The 15,744-nt window shown below is 35.9% G+C and overlaps 1 protein-coding gene and 1 pseudogene across 1 annotated transcript in view; one reads left to right on the top strand and one right to left on the bottom strand.

Annotated features, from left to right (window-relative positions):
* IL1RAPL1 (interleukin 1 receptor accessory protein like 1) overlaps positions 1-15,744 on the bottom strand; it is a 1,323,503-nt gene that overhangs the window by 441,094 nt on the left and 866,665 nt on the right. The gene's annotated exons all lie outside the window — the stretch shown is intronic.
* Positions 12,605-12,723, top strand: LOC119467368 (annotated as a pseudogene).

Here is a 15,744-nt window from a genome sequence, read left to right as displayed (position 1 = left end):
CGCTATAGTGTCAATTTAGAGCTGTGAGATATAGGTAGCAACATATACTGAAAAATAGGTAGGATTTAGTTGCATAGCCATCATTGGTGACACCAGACACAGCCATTTTGAGGAAGTGATTGGAGCAGAAATCAAACTGGAGTAGGTTGAAGAGTAAATAGGAAATGAGGAGAAAAAGATAGTGAGTATAGACAACTCGATCAAGATGACTGGCTATGTAGTATTATTCATAGTGGACTCAAAATGAAAATAATTGTTAATTTACATCAACTGATGCCTGCATAACAAAATTTGGTATACCCAGTGGAATATTATTTACTATAAAAACTAATAAAGTACTGAGACATTTCATGGATGAGCCATGAAAACTTGGTAGGTGAAAAGAAACAAGACACAAAAAGTGACATATTGTATGATTTCATATATATGAAATATTCAAAATGGGCAAATTCATAGAGATGGAAAGTAGATTAGTGTTTGCCAAGGCCTAGGGGGAGGGGGAAAGTGGAGAGACTGTTAATGGAAATAGAATCTTGGGACTCCAAACTTACTATGCCAAAGGCAAAGTTAAGCTTGGGAACTGAATGACACACTGCTGCCTTCCTTTTTGCCCCCAGATAGCTGTAATTCTGCAACACTGTGTCAAAGCCTCATCTTTAAGCCAGGCTCCCACAACTATAGAAGGAGACATGTCTCCCCAGATGGCCTCCCTCACAAATTGCTCACAAAGAATTGCCTTGTGAGTGCCTAACTCTTCCAGGATACATACCCTTCCTATAAACTAGCCCTAAAACCCAGTTCGATTAAATCTCACCCTGACAATGTCAATTACCAGCTTATCAACCTTCTGCCTGTCCTGAGACAAATGATTAATTGACTTTTTCCTCTATTCCTTCTTTTCACATGTAAAATGTAGATTTACTGAGGCTAAACAGAGCCTCACTAGAATTTACCCATTTCCCTCAGGGGCTACCCTTTCTCCCTTTGTTTTCCCTCCTATTTACTCTTTCCCCTTCAAATACTGAAGTTCCCCTATCCCCTCCTTTGGAAAAAGCACAGATCACAGATGCTCCTGTGATTTCTATATTTTCCCAGGTGCTTTCTCAACTGTGGCTATATAAACTTCTATTGATTGATACCTGCTTCAGTCACTTTTTGGTGAACCGGTGCATGGTTTGTTTTGGGGATGATAAAAATGTTCTGGAATGAGATAGTAATGATAGTTGCATAACTATGGAAATATATTAAAAAAACAATAAATTGTACAGTTTAAAATGATAGGCCAGACACAGTGGCTCATACCTATAATCCAAGCACTTTGGGAGACCAACACAAAAGGATCACTTGAGGCCAGGAGTTGAAGACCAGACTGGGCAACATAGAGAAGGCCCTATCTATGAAAAAAAATAAAATAAAATAACCAGGCTTGGTGCACACTTGTAGTTCCAGCTACTTTGGGGACTGGGGCAGGAGGATCTCTTGAGCCCAGGAGTCTGAGGCTGTAATGAGCTATGATCATGCCACTGTACTCCAGCATCCATGACAGAGTGAGACCCTATGTCTAAAATAAAGAAATTTAAAATTTAGAGTATTTTAAAAATAAATAAAATGGCAGATTTATGGCATGTGAATTGTATCTCCATTAACAAAATTGTGTAGGAAAAAGGGATGCTTGGTTATGAAGGGGATAAGAGATATTGGATGTTGGTTGAAGGGGTAATCAGTATTGAGGTATCATTTATCATGGTCCAATAACTATTGAGAAAGATAGGTTATATAAGCCATAACTATTATTATTTTTTACTTTTTATATCAGTTTATGATTTGCCACATACAGGGGCCTCTGGTAAGCTAGAAGTAAAAAGCTTTAAATTCCCTAGGTCACAAATGTAGAACACAAAGTCTTGTATGAAATCTGACCAACAAAAGATCTTGGAGACTTAGGAGAGTGAGACATTTCTTTAGCAAGATGATGATGAAATAACTTGCAATAACAAGAGGTATTCTCTTTCACATGACTAAACTAGCAATGGGAGAGGTCCTATATGGGTGTGTTGGCCTGAATAGAGGGACTACAGAATAAAACGTTACTTGGGAAATTGTACTTCTTCAAATTAGTCTGTTCCAGACAGTTTGGTGAAACTTGGATGGTAACACAGTTTGACAGGTAAGATAAATATTAATTCCAGTAAACTGAACAACAAGATTTTCTCCCAAACTACTGAAGAGGTAACAATTTTCTTGCAGTGAAATTCAGCTGTATAATCTTGTTTCTACAGTCTCCATATCATGAACCATATTACTATTATAGAATAAAGCTACCCCATGTTTTCACTAAATTAAAAATAAAAAAAAAAATTGCTGAGAGAGTCGAGAGATAGCATATATCTTCTGATTAATCCCAAATAAATTAGCCCTTTTTAATAAGCCAAGGTTACCAAGAAGGGGTTATGCTAAGATCTCAAGAGAGTAGAGAGCAGGAAATATTTAGCCCCATAACAACTCTGGGTAGTTCCATTATGTTATACCAGGATTTGCACTGTATTTTCTGAGTTTGGAAATTGTCATCCACTCAGAGATATATTGGTACTTCAAAGGCAATTATGTTTAGGATGGAGATGCTAGGAAAAGGCACACCTTGGGAAGAGAAAGGCAGTAGTAAAATAAAACCTAAAAATTGATTTCTATGGTAGCTGTACCCAAACTTATATTTTTTCCTTTATAACAGCAAATAACATATTGTACAAAATGTACTCAGCCTCTAGCTACAATATATATGTACATAGTTGTCCTGGATTTCCTTAATATGGATGGTGCATTGACCTGTAAAACTCAACTTCATCAGTGCCAACTGGTTCTCTTCGTTCAACCGGCAAAATCAAATTGATGATGCAGCACATTATATACTTTATTAAGCAAACAGATTTGCCATTTTGCTAAACTGCTAAGGTGTACCATCATATTGTTAAGCAGAATATAAATATGAAATGCTGTGAATCTTTTAATACACCAGGATCCACCCACCAAGGACATCAGTGGATTCAGGCCAACAGGAAGAGAAAATTTGGCACAAGAGTAAAGAGAAAAGATAACTCTTTTGTTCCCACCATAGGGCATGGCTGAGATGTGTAAAATGTTGGAGACAGATGTTATGATCTTTAAAGAGAGACTTCCTGTTTGTTTGTTTTTTCACATACTCCCCCCACTTTTTGTGAAAAGGTACCAACGCTACATGGCTTCACAAAGATGCTCCCATTTAGGAGTACCCAGTAGCCAAGGAAAGTGATTTTGTATAACCCTTCTGAGAATCCCTGATGGGAGCTTAGGAAAGTCCATTTAAACTGAGCAGTTCTCATTGCGAAAATTATAAGAGAGAAAAATTTGCCCAAGATATTGTAACTTGGCTAAATTATTTCTAGACATGAGGGGAACCACAAATGTGCCCATCTTAATCAAGCATTCTGGCTATGAAATAACCTATTATTAATCTTGATTTTAAAAGTCACCCTGTGATGAATTGACTCTAGTTCAATAGACACCACAGAGTGGTTTCGTAGTGTCTGCAAAGCAGACTAGACAAGAGAAAATGAATTAAAGGTCACTGTGATGAGCCAAGACAGCAAAGTAAAAAAGTCAAAGAATTATCGCCACTATGCCTAGGAGAATTGTTTTCCCTAAAACATACTGTAATCAGTGTTATACCTTTGGCAGACATAATAAAGAAGGATGGATTAATACTGCAGAATTGCAGAAGTATCTCACCCACCAAAAACATTAATGTAGATACGTGGATAAGAGATTTACTTGGATTTTTTCTTCACTTACCTGTTTGTATGTTGCTTTTCCTGCTTTGAAGGAAAAAGTAACCAACACTTTCCATTAGCAGTAAATCAGCTACCTTCAAGCTTTACTTCCTTCATAAACACAAAATTCCATATTAATATCATTCAGTATAAAAAGTTAAATTTTTATAATAAAATAATAAAATTAAAAATAATAAGCAGAAGTAAAGACAGCAGAATTGGCCTGATGTGGTGGCTCTCGCCACTAAGCACACTTCTTTTAAGGCAAGACTTGGCAATGGAAGCCCCCCCCATATGTGGGATTCAAGCATTCATTCATTCTAGTCTTCATTAATTTATTTTGCAATATTTGCTGCATATTTATTAGTACATAGGCAGTGTAACACCATCCTTGACCTCATAGAGTTTAAACTCCAGTGGGGAAAAATAAACTATAAATTAAATATATAAACATTGGTATCAGCAATGTTTGATCTGGGACCACATTCCCTGAAAGCAGGGGTTTTCAAGCTTGACCATGCAACAGAATCACTGGAAGCCTTATTAAAACACAAATTACTAGGCCTATTCTGCAATTTCTAAGTCTGCAGGTTTAGGGTAGGGCTTCAGAATTTTTGTCTCTAACAGGTTCCTAGGTAATGCTGAGGCAATTTGTCCAGGACCACATGTGAAGAAATACCACTCTAGGTCAAGGCAACACTTTTCTGATTTTAATTTTCCTTAGTTATATAATGGCTGTCATAACTTCCCTGCCTACTTCACAGCATTGTTGAAAAGAACCAATGAAAAAGAGAGCTTCAGAAATGCAAGAATTTGCCAAATATGAGATTATATTTGCCAGCAACTGCTGTGTAACTGAGGGAATTGGCTGTCACTATAAAGGTGACAGAATCTCTCAGTTTGACAATGACTGCTAAGGCTATGATGTTCAGCCAGTAATCAGAACTTCAGTACAAATCTGTTTTATTTCCTCTTCTATAATTACATGAAAATATTTGAGAAATTGCATAAATAAAAACAATAGAAACCCACAGGATTTTTGTCTTTTTTTAAGTCATAAGATTCAGTCTCATGATTTCAGCTTATGCTGCCAATAGATCTAACACTCATGGGACAGGAGGCTTCAGGTTTTTTCTTTCTGTCTCCTACATCTGTCCATTGCTTTTGCTCAATAAATAATAGGTATACAGATGAGACCACCTGGAAGTAGTATTACGGGATAGAATGGTTACTCTGTGACAGTTGGGGGACAATGAGAACATCTTTGATCTGTCCTTGAACATGGATTGAACACCATTGTGGTCACACTTCATATAATGCATTATTTGGGCCTTGTCCTGTCTTTTGCCTAAACTATACTATATTTAGGGTTGCCAAATAAAATACAAGGTGTCTTGTTAAATTTGAATTTTAAATAGAAAAACTTACTTTTTAGCATATGTTCCAAATATTGCATGAGACATACTTACACTAAAAAAGTATTTCTTGTTTACCTGAAATTCAAACTTATCCAAGCAAAGTTATTTTCATTTGCTGAATTTTGCAACCTTAGCTGTGTCCCAATAGTAATGATGTGGTAACTGAGGCTGAGTGACACATATATGCAGAAAATCATTCATCTGTAAACCCAGCATGAGCATCTTATTGGTGGACCTCAAATCACAGTCATCTAGTGAGCATTTTAAAAACTTCCAAAAGGACCTATCCCAGATCAATTAAATCAGAATCTCTAGAAATGGAACCAAGTCACTGATATTTTGCAAAGTTCCACAGATATGGACAGTTGAGTTTGAGAACTACTGAATTAAAAGGAGAAATACATATCAGTTGTTCTCAGTTGTAGCTGACCATTAAAACAATTTCAGATCTTTAAAAAATCCCAATGCCCATTCTGTGTCCCATATCTATTAAATTAGAATCCCTGGGGGTTGGAACCAGACATCAGTTGGTTGTTAAAACTCCCCAGGTTATTTCAATATACCTTTGGGAACCATTAGTTTATAGTTAGTCAACTTGGCATACTTTCATGACACCCACTGAAGTATCTAAAAGCATTAGAAGAAGAGCAGATGCATTTACAAATTATTGCAGAGTGCAATATAAAAACTTTTAGAGACAGGGTCTCACCCTGTTACCCAGGCTGTAGTGCAGCAGCATGATCACGGCTCACTGTAGCTTCAACCTCATGGGCTCAAGCAATCCTCCCATCTCAACCTCCAAACTACCTAGGACCACAGGCACATGCCACCATGTCTGACTAATTTTTGTATCTTTTAGTAGAGACAGGGACTCATTATGTTACTCAGGCTGGTCTTAAACTCTTGGGCTCAATCAATAGTCCTGCCTTGATCTCCCACAGTGCTGGGATTACAGGCATAAGATAACACTCCTAGACTAAAATTTTGATTTTAGTTTGTATTAAATTTAATTTAACTTTTATTTTAGGTTAAGTGGTACATGTGCAGGTTTGTTATACAGGTAAATTGCACGTCACAGGTGTTGGGTGTACAGATTGCTTTGTCACCCAGGTAATAACCATAGTATCCGATAGGTAGTTTTTTCATCCTCACCCTCCTCCCACCCTTCATCTTCAAGTAGGCCCTGGTGTCTCTTGCTCCCTTCCTTTTGTCCATATGTACTCAAAGTTTAGCTCCCACTTACACGTGAGAACATTAGGTTTTGGTTTTCTATTGCCATGTTAGTTTGCTTAGTATAATAGCCTCCAGGTACATCAATGCTGCTACAGAGGACACTGTCTCATTGTTTTTTAGGATGCATAGTATTTTATTGCATATATGTAGCACATTTCCTTATCCATTCTACTGTTGATGGGTATTTAGTTTGATTCAATGTCTTTGCTATTGTGAATAGTGCCATGATGAACATACATGTGCCTGTGTCTTTACGACAGAACATTTTAGATTCCGTTAAAAATGCCTTGTTACTTTTACATTCTAACTAAATTTTTTTCACTTCTGTCAACAACAGAGTACTGTAAAGAGGGTTGGAAAAGTATAAAATTTAGTAGTATTCCTTGCCATTCATACATATCAATCCTGAGAAGTCTACCGGTATAAGAACGCTTATTACTAAAGTAATTCTTTATGTCTTACCTTTCCAGTGAGATCCCATTGTACAACTTGAGGGAGACCATTTACATAGACTGTAATATGAATGGTATGCTCCAGAGTTTTAATACTTGATAATCTTGCATCTACTCCACTAACAATTGTATTCTTCTAAGGCAAAGACTACGATTTAGGCTTTTTAAATCTCATGGAAGATAGTTTAAACAAGTGTTCCTAATAGAAATTCAATAATTATTTAAACAGAAGCATAAAAAACTGAATATCCAAAATAAATACATAGCTACTATCAAAATTACTGAGTGATAATAGTTTTACTATTATAAATATATTAAAGATATTCTTAAAATTTTGTGAGACAAATATTTGAGAAGGAATTGGCTGAGGAGGTCTCACTTGGCACCACTCAGGGGACTGGAGTTAAATATCAGGTAGGTTTGTAGTTACTTAAAGACTGGACTGGGTTGATCATCCAAGATGACTCACTCACAGGCCTGGAAGTTGATGCTGACTGTTGGCCGGTACCATTGACTGAAATTTCTACATGGGGCCTCCACAACGTGGTGGTTACAGGATAGTTTTTTACATGGTGGTTGGTTTCTCCCAGAATATGCCTCCCAATAGAATCAGGTAGAAGCTAAATGACATTTCCTAACTTAGCCTGGAAGTTACATAACATCACATCAACTTTATTCTATTAAGTGGAGTAATTATAAGGGGGCTCACACTCTACCTCATAATGAGAGATGTGTCAAAGAGTTTTGGGGTTGTGATTCCAATTAATTTTAATATTTCACTTAAGTCTTCTAATATATTCCTTTAAATTTTTATCCAGAATGAGTAATTAAGTTATTCTTAAGCAAACACATTTTTTAAACCCCAAATAGGTCCAGAAACCAGGGACCAGGGTAAAAAAGAAAGAAAAAAGAAACCTGACTTATTTGAAACCTAAACATACTAGACTAGTTCAGTATCTAAACAATACGTCATGCCTAATTGGGCTTGTTTCAGCCAGTACTTTAGTCATGGTCTACACCATGAGTAAAACACGCAGTGAGAAGTTAGAGAGTTAAAAGTATTCTGCCACTTTTGAAAGGCATTTCTTTTCTGGAATTTGCCAGCAATTCATATGAAAGTTTATCTTCTTTTACCTAAAGCTACACCATTCAATATTTCATATTATGAAGGCTAATTGCTTACCCTTCTTTGGATTCATGATGTGGGTTTTTTTATAAAGCATGTGGAATTTCTTTAGGATTTCTTTTGTGAATCTCTCTATGCATTTGTCATAAGATAAAGTAAAAAAATAATGCTTAATTATTTGCAAATCTGTCATTAGAATTTTCAGTGTTAGCCAAATGAAGCACATCCACTTCCAAAACACCATCTTAATTCACATGGTTGAATCTTTTATTTTTTATTTCATGCAGGTTTGTCTACAGAGATGTGAGATGCCAAACAATATTAAACATCAAGTTCCAATACAGCCTTTTTCCTTATCCACAAGGGAAAGACCTTTAATTTACCCCAGGATTGTTAGACCAATTGTCCCCCAAATACCAACAGACACATATGCACATGGCTGTAGAGAAACCGTTCATTTTCTCTGTACTGGGGAATCTCTTGTGGGATAATTCAAGTCCATCTATCACATCATTAAGGAAGAGTTTTGAGGCCAAACTAACTATGAGGTGAGAGAAGGAAGGGAAGTCAGTCAGTATCCACTGTGACTAGTCTTCACCAGCAGGGTTTGCTTCAGCTGGCCTGGAACTGTCAACCAAAACTGCAATTACTGACCTTGCTAGAGGCTGTGGCTCCCTGGAGGCAGCAGGGGAAAGAGGGAATGATGGATGCTCATGGTGTTTTCTACAAACAGGAGGAATAATTATGAAGTATTCATGCTGTTACAGACTATAGTGCCAGGTCCCAAGAGGATCAAAAGATTAAAATCATAAGATTTTGGAATGAAAATAGGTTCAGTGAGAGTTCACTTCAAGTTCTCATTAAAATTTTTATAAGAGAGAAGGAAAACATATGCCTTTATCACAGAGCAATTATAACTTATAAGCCAGTGAGAATGCTGGTGACAAGTGGTATGAAAAACTCCCCAAGTAATAGTTTATTTCATGGAGCTATTTTTCCCTTGAAAACTATGAACACAGTTTCACTGTAAAAAGTTTCCTTTTGTGCCAGTTTTATATTTTAGACATTATAAAATCTTTGTGATGGAATTTCATAGAAATTTTCATTTTTATAGAAAAATCACCTTTTAAACAGAAATATCTCCCCATATAACAATATTCTACGCTTTCAACAGCTTTGTTACATATAATAAAATTCATCCATTTTACATGTTCAGTTTAATGAGTTTTAGTAAATCTATATATTTGCACAACTATCACAACAACCCAGTTTTAAAACACTTCCGCCACCCCAAAGTTTCTTCATGCCAATTTGTAGCTAATCTCTGATGCTACTCCTAGTCCCAGGAACCCCCATTGATTTGGTCTCTGACTCTACAATTTTATTCTTTCTACAAGTTTCATATAATTGAAATATCAAAATATCTACACTTTTGTGTCTAAATTATTTCACCCAGTATAATGCCTATGAGATCAATCCATGTCTTTGCATATATCAATAGTCTATTTCTTTCTGGGGAGAGTAGCATTAAATTGTATGCATATAAATATTGTTTTATTCACTAGTTGATGAACATTTGGAAGAGTTTACAGTTCGGGGCTACTCTGAATACTGCTAGTCTAAACATTAAATTACAAGTGTTTGTATAAACATGCGTCTCTTGGTTAGATATCTAGGTATGGAGTTGCTAGATTTTACGCAGCATACACACATAGACACATATATACATAGTACATTTATATATAGTTATATGTGCATATACTATATATAGTTACATATATAGTATAACTGTATATTTCATTTAAAAATTATATTGCAAAAGTGTTTTCCAAAGTGGCTATATCAATTTACATTCTCACCAGCAATGTGTAACTATTTTAGTTTCTCTATCTCATTGCCAATATTTAGTATTGTCAGTCTTTTGGATTCTAGCCATTCTAGTGGGTGAAATGTGGTATTTCCATGTGGTTCTACTTTGCATTTCCCTAATGATTAATGGTGTTGAATAACTTTTTATGCGCTTGCTGGCCATTTGTATATCTTCTTGCGAGAAGGGTCTATTCAAATATTTTTCTATTTTTTAAATGTGTTTTTCTTATTATTATCAAGCTTTATGCATTTTCTATGTTCTAGATAAAAGCCTTCATCTGATTTATATTTTGAAAATACTTTTCCCAAGTCTGTGGCTTGATTTTACATTGGCTCAATAATATCTCTTGAAGAAAAAAAAGTGTTTGATTTTGATAAAGCTTAACATTAATATTTATTATATTGTTCATGCTTTTTGTGTCATATTTAAGAAATATTGGTCTACTCCAAGGTCACAGAGATTATCTCATGTTTTCTTTTGCACGTTTTGTAGCTTTAGCTTTTCTCTTTAGTGTTTTGTGAAGGCTTATTTCTGTGTCACAGGCAGGGCTGATATTTCTAGTTGATAGGCAAGCAGTTATTTATGTCTGGCAACTGTTTTGATGGGTCAATGACCAGGCTGTTAACTATTTTGCATATCATTTCCAATTGTTTGTAATAATATTAACAGACAAGTTGCATAGTGGTATTAGTACACATACAAGTAGGAGTAGTTCAAATGTCTGTATTTCTTACTTCTCAGTTTTAAAAAAAGGGCAAGTCTCAGCAATCAGGCTTGTCATATGGGTGGTCACTTGCAAGAAGCTGGAGTAAGTAGAAATGGGACCTGATGTTTGTTTGACATTGTGGGATACAATAGTTGCAGGAAGAATTTGCCCAACCACAGGCTAAGTGTTACAAATCAATATGATGGGTAAGTACAGTGCCACCCAGCAAATGTGAACGTCTCCAGTGATAGTTGAGCAAAGACCAAAGATGCAATAGACTCTAGGTGGGGAGACATAAACTAATCTCAGGGGAGCTGATTTTGCTACTTAAAAATTCATACAGGCAAATATTACAAGATTACAGTAAGGCTTGAAGCACTGGGTATAGAGATCTAGGCAGGGTTCTACTCCCTAGGTAATGACTTAAGAAAAAGACAGAATATATAGAAGACAGTTGTTTTACTGAATAGTTTTCTAGCAACAGGAAATAGGCAAGCTCAGTTAAAAGTATTAATGGTGGGACTAAAACTTGGAAATAATTTAGGTTCCCAGTTGTTAATCCTTAAAACGTTACAGCCAAAGAAAGACAAATATCTCATGATCCCACTTACATGAGGAATCTAAAAAAGTTGGAGTCTTAGAAGCAGAGAGTAAAATGGTAGTTACCAGGGGTGTGGGGGGCATCACGTTGGTCAAAATATATAACATTTTACTTAGATATGAGAAATAAGTTCAAAAGATATACTATACAACATGGTGACTAGTTATTAGCAATGTATTAGATTCTTTAGAATTGTTGAGAGTAGACTTTGTGTGTTTTCACCACAAAAGTGATAAGTAGGTGAGGTATTGCTTATGTTAAGTATCTAGATTTAGTTATTTCACAATGTATACATATTTCAAAACATGTTGTACATAATTATATACAGTATTTTTGTCAATTAAAAATAATTTTTAGGATGTTACAGTTCACCTCAACAGCCTCTTCTTTAGAAATCCTCTTACCTGACTATGTAGGGACCCTCATTGTCTCCTTTATAAGCTATTATGATATTCTTCTAATCTGCTCCCTTGTTTATAATCCCTTACTTCTCTAATTTATTCTGCACACCACTCCTAGAATGACTATCTTCCAGTGTGATTTCTACCAAATCCCTCTGTGATATAAACTATTTAATGGTCTACCATTGCCTGTCAAGCTAGGTACAAGTTTCTCATCCTGGTACTGAAAGCTCTAAAACATGAATAAATCCACATTCCTAACTCATCCACAGTTACTCCTCACCACAGAGCCTACACTTTTGCAATAACGAAATGCTCAATGTTCATAAAAATTCAATTTCTTAAACTATGCACATTCTCTCCATCAGAAATCATTCCACAATGTCAGCTTACCACAATTCTCCCAGCCTTCAAGAATAATAGGAAATGCTACCTCTTCAATGAAATACTTTCTCATTGCCCCAATTTAATATCTTATCTTTCTCTTTTGAAGCTTTATGTTATCTAGACAGTGTTTGGCAAACTATGGACCACAAGCCAAATCTATCCCATCATGTTTTATATAAACACAGCTATAAGCATTTATTTAGTCAATATTTGTGACTGCTTTCAACCTACAAAGCAAGAATGTGAGTAGTTGTGACACAAACCACATGACCCATAAAACTGAAAACATTTACTAGCTAGCCTTTCACATAAAAATGTTTCTGAGGCTGGAATGGTGGTTCACACATGTAATTTCAGCACTTTAGAAGGCTGAGGTAGGAGGATCATTTGATCCCAGGAGTTCAAGACCAGACTGGGCAACACAGCGAGACCCTGTCTCAAAAAAAAAAAAAAAAAAAAAAAAAAAAAAAGTCGTCTCATCTCTGATCTAGACCACACCGACCAGGGAAAGGCTAATTATTATATTGGCATGTCCTGATAAAGAGAAACTATGTATTAGGTTGGTGCAAAAGTAATTGTGGTTTTGCCATTTAAAAGTTTTACACAAGTCTACATCCATAACACCCTGAATGCACCTGATTGCATCCGATCTCAAAAGCTAAGCAGGGTTGGGCCTGGTTAATACTTGGATGGGAGACCGCCTGGGACTACCGGGTACTGTAGGCTTTTAAAATAAAATAAATAAAATAAAAATATTTTTAAAAGTTTATATTGATTACTTTTATGGATTTTATAATATTATTTCATCCTAATCTAATCACCAACTATTGTTTACTTCAGTGTGATTTGACATGGTCCAAGGACCCATTTGAACAATGTGTGTGTGCAACTTGACTGTCCAAGGAGTACAACTCTCTTTGTATATATTCTTGTACCCATCTGGCAGTAGTCCATATTTCCTGATGTTGAGCTAATTATTCGAATGCGTTAACTAACTTACTATAACAAAATATTCATGGTACGTGACAGGATTTTTCAGAATAGAGATAAATTCAACAAAAGCAAAAATTGAAAAGTGAGACCTAATTAAAGAGCTTCTGCAGAGCAGAAGAAACTATCAGCAGAGTAAACAGACAATCTATAGAATGGCAGAAAATAATTGCGAACTATGCTTCTGACAAAGGTCTAATATCCGCAATCTATAAGGAACTTAAGATTCCTAATCAAATCAACAAACAAAAACCACAAAGGGCATGAACGGACACTTTTCAAATGATGTACAAGGCCCAGCGCAGTGGCTCATGCCTGTAATCCTAGTACTTTGGGAGGCCAAGGTGGGCAGATCACTTTTGAGGTCAAGCGTTCAAGGTCAAAGGATGTACAAGAAGCCAACAAACATATGAAGAAAATGTTCAACATCACTAATGTCAGGTCAATGCAAATCAAAACCACAATAAGATATCATCTCACACAAGTCAGAACAGCTATTAAAAAGTCAAAAAATAACAGATGCTGGTGAGGCTGCAGAGAAAAGAGAACGCTTATACTCTGTTGGAAGGAATGTAAAATAGTTTAGCCCTTGTGGAAAACAGTTTGCAATTTTCTCAAAGAATGTAAAATAGAGCTACTATTCAACCCAGTAATCCCATTGCTAATTATATATCCAAAAGAAAACAAATAATTATACCAAAAAGACACATGCATTTGTATTTTCTTCACCCATGCTATTCACAATAGCAAAGACTTGGAATCAACCTAGGTGTCCATCAATGATGGATAAAATAAAGAAAGTGTAGTACACCATGGAGTACAATACAGGCACAAAAAAGAACAAAATCATGGCATATGTAGCAACATGGATGCAGCTGGAGGCCATTATCCTAAGTGAATTAATGCAGGAACAGAAAACCAAAGACTGCATGGTCTCACTTATAAGTGGGAGCTAAGCTTTGAGCACACATGAACATAAACATAATAACAATAGGCACTAAAGACTACTTAGGGCAGGGAGGAAAGGTCAAAAAACAACCTATTGCGGATTATGCTCACTACCTGGGTACAGTATATCCATGTAACAAACCTGTGTATGTACTCCTGCATCTAAAATAAATTTAAAGAAGTTAAAGGAAATACATGCTTTGGACAAATAAAAAAAAAAAAAAGCTGGTGTAAGTTATTTTATTTTATCTATTTTATCTTATCTCATCTTAGTTTATTTTATTTTGAGATAGGGTATCACTCTTTTGCCCAGGATGGAGTACAGTGGTGTAATCATGGCTCACTGCAAACTATATCTCCTGGGCTCAAACGATCTTTCTTCCTCAGCCTCCTGAGTAGCTGGGACCACAGGTGCATGCCAACATGCCTGGCTAAATTTTTTATCTTTTGTAGAGACAAGGTCCCACTACGTCGCCCAGGCTAGTCGTGAACTTCTAGGCTCATGCCATCCTCTCACCTGGGCCTCCCAAAGTGTTGGGATTACAGAAGTAAGCCACCGTATCAGCTTGGATTTTATTTTAATAAAGCGGCTTGTGCTCAATATTCTTCCATAAAATAATTTTAAAATGTAATTTCAAATGTTATTAGAAAAAATACCTACTCCTATGTAAATGGTGATATAAATATACATATAAACATCCTTTCACTCCCTTTGCTAACCAAAATGGACTCATAAAAGGTCAACAAAAAGTGGGTGGTATTAAAGCCTTGGAAGCACTGTCTTCTGTAACTGAGCAGCCCCTCTTCAATCTGGCGACCATGAGAGTCACGGTTTCGACTATTTTTGTTATATCTTCTGCACCTAGCACAGATTACAGCATTTAGTAGATGGTCAACAAAGGTTTTAAATAAATAAAATGAATGATGCCCTTCTTTTTTTTTTGTATTCTGTGACTTGCAAATTCCTATTAGAACACTTCCAAGTAAACAAATTTCCTTTCAACCAAAGTCTTAGCCCATATCCAATCTTATGTCACCCAAATAAATGGCATCAATATAAGTTTTATAGCAGTTAGCCATGAACACTAGCCCCCCACCTGACCCATCTCTCTGTACTCCCACCCCAGAAAACCTACCCTGGCTTAGACAATGATTATAATTCAAATACCCTTTACCTCTTTCATTTCTTAAAGCTAAGATTTCCAAAAAGCAAGATGTCATGCCACTTCAAAAATGTGCAACAAAGTATTTTAATGAAATTCAACTTAGAGTTGAAGATGTTGTAAGACATTCAATTCCAGGCTTATTAGAAAACTTCTTTTTTTCTCTTTTTGGGTAGACATGGGCTTCCAAACAGGAAATTTCATTGTCAGCTTTTTGTTAATTTTCTAAAAGGGAATAAATATTTCAGTTGTTTCTTTTCTATGATCCTTGAAGCAAGCAAACCCCAATTTTCGCAGGGTTTCACTGCCTTTGAAAGGAATAAATACATCTTCTTTTATGTCTAATGTATAATTTTGGAAAGGCTCATTATCATCCAGTGAGTGCTATCAGTGCTTTGTTCTAGACAGACCTTAAACAATAATGTGAATAAATAAGGAAGGAAAGAGTGACGACTGAGCATTTTCTTCTTTTTTACACTAATAATTTTAACATATTTAATTAAATTAAAATAAATAAAATTACTTTTAAATAGAAAATTAAATGAACCCCATGGCAATGCGATAGAACTGTGGGGTTTTTAATTAAAAAGACAGGCCGGGCGCGGTGGCTCAAGCCTGTAATCCCAGCACTTTGGGAGGCCGAGGC

Source organism: Cebus imitator, unplaced genomic scaffold (genome assembly GCF_001604975.1).
Source record: "Cebus imitator isolate Cc_AM_T3 unplaced genomic scaffold, Cebus_imitator-1.0 Scaffold282, whole genome shotgun sequence".
In the NCBI taxonomy this organism is placed as follows: Eukaryota; Metazoa; Chordata; class Mammalia; order Primates; family Cebidae; genus Cebus; species Cebus imitator.
This window is presented reverse-complemented; position numbering and strand designations above follow the sequence as displayed.